At 47.4% G+C, this 4,450-nt stretch overlaps 1 long non-coding RNA gene across 1 annotated transcript; it reads left to right on the top strand.

The window, feature by feature from the left end:
* The first annotated feature begins 2,733 nt into the window (after positions 1-2,733).
* LOC115653283 lies at positions 2,734-4,206 on the top strand. The gene is made up of 3 exons (XR_004000898.1): positions 2,734-2,832; positions 3,953-3,960; positions 4,196-4,206. It is a non-coding gene; the product is annotated as an uncharacterized LOC115653283 (long non-coding RNA).
* Positions 4,207-4,450: the final 244 nt, after the last annotated feature.

The following is a 4,450-nucleotide window of genomic DNA, read 5'->3' as shown; positions in this document are numbered from 1 at the left end:
GTGGAGCAGCTTAAAGAGTAATTGTTGCAAGCTCACTCAGCTTGGGAGAGATCTTTGCAAACTTAAAAGCAGGCAGCATTACATTATTCTTTTTAAATGACCTCGAGGACCCACCTGGAAAGCTACAGTCCAGTTAGTCAGTCAGAAAGAACATTAAAAGTGCAAATAGGCAAACATTTGAAAAAAAGCCGCATTTAATTAAAAAGCACGTGGTTTCAGGGAAAGTAGGTTGAGCCCTAATTGCGTTTTGGAATCCTCAAGGCTGTCACGGCTACTGTAGAAGACAGAGATTCAGTGGGAATCATGAAACCCTTAGGTTTTCTGAGAGCTTTCAACATTTTGTACTAGGAGGGTAATGTCAAAGGTGGAACATGACAGAGCTAAGTGCCAAAATTTGCAAATGGTTGTTAAAATCAGACTAAAGGGAAAGTAACACAGGATAGCCAAATGGGAGTCTTTGCAAGCCAGACTGATATTTTCAAGACCATAGCAGTCCACTCCAATCTATGTAGAAATCCTTACAATCAATTCCACTCTGATCATGGCAACCTCAGGAACATGTGGTGAGCCCCACCTGAGGGGACGCAAAGCAGCTTTGAATGGTAACCAAGGGAAAAGTATAAAAGCATGAGGCCGTGAAGAGGAAAAATCTCTGCTCCTGAAAATGTTTCTGTAGCTCAGGCAAGGCTAATGTCACTCACTGTGCAATGTGCAGTTGACAGTAAAGAAAGCAAAGTGGACGTTGGTTTGGATAGCTCAGAGCATAGGGATGGTACAGATCAAATCAACAGAGGTACTGCAGCACACTGAAAAGCTCCAATTACCTTTCCCTTTGAGCTCTGGAAGCTCACGCCTGCCCCATTTCATGGACATACAAGCCTTTAAAATCAGCCTCTGTGCACATGCGGCTGCGGCCCTGGAAATTCACTCTGGTGCGGCAGCCACAAAACCCAGTGCGCCATTAAAACCTCCCAGTGGGAGAGATGCAAGTGGAAGAGAGCTTCACCACGATTAAGTGACTCCGGTAGGCAAGTGGAGGGGAAGGGATGTTGCCACGATACCACACTGTACCTGCCTCCTGCCTCTAGGCAGGGCACGTGGATTTACCAGTTCTGCTAGGGCCCTTCTGTGGGTGGCATGAATAGCGGCCTGGCTGCTTTGACAGCTGACTGACTGACTGTCTGTGACTCCCCACCTCAGTGAAGAGGAGCTCCCTCAGTCTGGGTGGCAGGGCAGATGCAATGGCTTTGTTTTCTCCTCGTAAAAAAAAGCCAGAATCCCCCCTCCCCTTAGCATGATATCAGGGGACCCCACAGTCTCACAATAGGGCAGTGCCATGATCCTCACTGGTCAGCTGGGGAACTGAACACAGAGAGGGTAAGGGTCAGATTTTTAATGCTATTTAGGAACCTAAGGGAATTAAGCACCTAAATGCCTTCAAAATCTGTCCCTAAAGGACTTGCCCAAGGTCAGGCAAGGAATAGAAGCCAAGGGCCCACTCTACCCACTGGGCCCCTTATACTCTCTGCTAAAATGAGGGGGAAAGCAGGAGTGACTTGGGCTTGTTCTCAGGACAAATCAAACGCCTCTTTTGGAGGAAATCTCTGTTCTGAAGGCTTGCAATGAATCCCAAGGGCAGTTAAATCAAATGCAGGCACCATCAGATATCACACAGGCTGGAATGTTGCATGCATGCAGCACCCAACAACCACATCCCTGCAGCGGGTCAGGCTGGTGGCTGACTGGCCTAAAGGTCAGGCAGTGGCTGCACAGTTCTTTTCAGTCTGTTCATTCTAGAGGGGTCCTGCCAGGGCATATACAGCTGGCCTGTCCCTGCTTCTCCCCTTGGGGTTCTGTCGGGAGGGGGAACAGGGGAGAGGGACCTGGGCTCTCCCACTCCACTAGCTCCCCACCGAGGACCCTAAGTCATTGTGCTACCCCAAGTTACACTCCCCCCGTGTGGCTTCCTACCAGGATCTGCCTCCTGCGTTTGCAGCATAGTCACCATCTTTGCAGTGTCCATGTCTCCTCCCTCAGGGCTTCTCCTGGGTTCCCAACTCAAAACAGGGGGTGGGGAATTTGGATCATCACTTCTAGAGTGGCCTTACCAGTGCTGAAGTAACTCTCCCCACATCCCCAGGCATCGGCCTCACTCCCTGGTGCAGCTGGCACCTCTTCCTCTGCCCCTGGGCTACCAGTTACTCTTTAAAGCCACTCTCCTCCTGGTGCATGCGGCTGAGAGGTGGGTGTGACAGATTGTCACCCCTGGGGTGCAATTTGGGAGCTGTGGGAGCCACTGCACCCCTTTAACCTGCCAGCGGGGCTGGCCTTTCCTACACTGCTCTGTTGGTGACTCACAACCTCTTGAGGCCCTGTCATCGCCCAACACAACAGCAGGTGGTGCCACACATCCAGACTGAGCTACCTGAGTGCCTTACGCAAAGACAAGCAGGAGACAACAGCCAACTTCCCAGCTCCTCCCCCCTGCACCCTTGCTGGAGTATAAACCCAAAATTGTACCGTCTTGCACTGCACAGGGATCTGTACAATGTAAGCTCCTAAAGTTCAATGGGGGAAGGATATGCACAATACGCTTGTGTTAACCAAGCTGAGATTTTTCCCCAGACACTTCACTCAGAGGTACCCTGGTTTAGATAAAGCAAAAACAAGTTTATTGACTACAAAAGGATAGATTTTAAGTGATTACAAGTGATAGCACACAGATCAAAGCAGATTTCCTAGTAAATAAACAAAACCTCAAATTAAGCCTAAAATAATAGAAAGATTGGATATGAATCAGCAATTTCTCACCCTGACTGATGATACAAGCAGGTTTGCAGATTTTCACGGCACAAGCTGCACTTGCTTTGCAGCTTGGGATCCCCACCCCCATTCCAAGTCCTTTTCTTTTGGAGCTTCTCTCCGGTGTTGAGTTGTGAGGGAGTGAAAAACAGCCGATGACCTCACTCCCGGCCTTACATAGCTTTTCCATAGGGCGGGAACCCTTTGTTTCAAACTTGGTTCCCAGAACAGTTTGTGGAACAATACAGGTACCCAAAATGGAGTTCAGAGTCATGTGGTTTGGTCACATGCCCTTGCGGAGTCAGAGCAGCCATTACTTACAGGCTGTCTGAAACATTTACAAGAAGGCTAAGTAATTCCGCAGCTCATTGTCCTTGTTGACGAGCCATTCAAACTAAAGATAGTTGGCAGTTTTTCAAAGAGACGTTATTAAGGGCACAAGAGCAAACTATTCCACTGCGCAGGAAAGATAGGAAGTATGGCAAGAAACCACTGTGGCTTGACTGGGAGATCTTCAATGATCTAAAAATAAAAAAAGAGTCCTACAAAAAGTGCAAATGTGTTCAAATTACAAAGGATGAATATAAACAAATAACACAAGTAGGGACAAAATTAGAAAGGCCAAGGCACAAATTGAAATCAAACTAGCTAGAGACATAAAGGGTAACAAGAAAACATTCTACAAATACATGAGAAGCAAGAGGAAGGCCAAGGAGAGGGTAGGCCCCTTACTCAATGAGTGGGGGGAAAAATAACAGAAAATGTGGAAATGGCAGAGGTCCACTGACTTCAATGAAGCGACTCTGATGACACTAGCTGAGGACCTGGCCCTCTGTGTTGACAAGTGGGGTCAGGTACTAAGGCAGTTAAAGCATCCTTCACAAGTGAAGGCGATATCATCTAATGGCACAGAGTTCACAGGACTCTTTGCCACTTTTACAGATCCAGACTAACACAGCTACCCCTCTGATACTTTTCATTTGGTTTGCCAGAGAAGCTTGTTGCAGGTTATTCTGTCCTTTCCATATTAGGAGATTCTCCACCCACTTCCATTGTCACTGTTCTTTACCTCAGTTTGAAATTCCTCTTTCACGGGTGAATCTAGCTTCATAGAATCATAGAATATCAGGGTTGGAAGGGACCTCAAGAGGTCACCTAGTCCAACCCCCTGCTCAAAGCAGGACCAATTCCCAACTAAATCATCCCAGCCAGGGTTTTGTCAAGCCTGACCTTAAAAACCTCTAAGGAAGGAGATTCCACCACCTCCCTAGGTAACCCATTCCAGTGCTTCACCACTCTCTGAGTGAAAAAGTTTTTCTTAATATCCAACCTAAACCTGCCCCACTGCAACTTGAGACCATTACTCCTTGTTCTGTCATCAGGTATCACTGAGAACAGTCTAGATCCATCCTCTTTGGAACCCCCTTTCAGGTAGTTGAAAGCAGCTATCAAATCTCCCCTCATTCTTCTCTTCTGCACACTAAAAAAGCCCTGTTCCCTCAGCCTCTCCTCATAAGTCATGTGTTCTAGCTCCCTAATCATTTTTGTTGCCCTTCACTGGACTCTTTCAAAGTTTTCCACATCCTTCTTGTAGTATGGGGCCCAAAATTGGACACAATACTCCAGATGAGGCCTCACCAATGTCGAA

This window comes from Gopherus evgoodei, chromosome 6 (assembly GCF_007399415.2).
Source record: "Gopherus evgoodei ecotype Sinaloan lineage chromosome 6, rGopEvg1_v1.p, whole genome shotgun sequence".
Taxonomy (NCBI): domain Eukaryota; kingdom Metazoa; phylum Chordata; order Testudines; family Testudinidae; genus Gopherus; species Gopherus evgoodei.
Note: the sequence above shows the minus strand (reverse complement) of the source record. Positions and strands in the feature narration are given on the sequence as shown.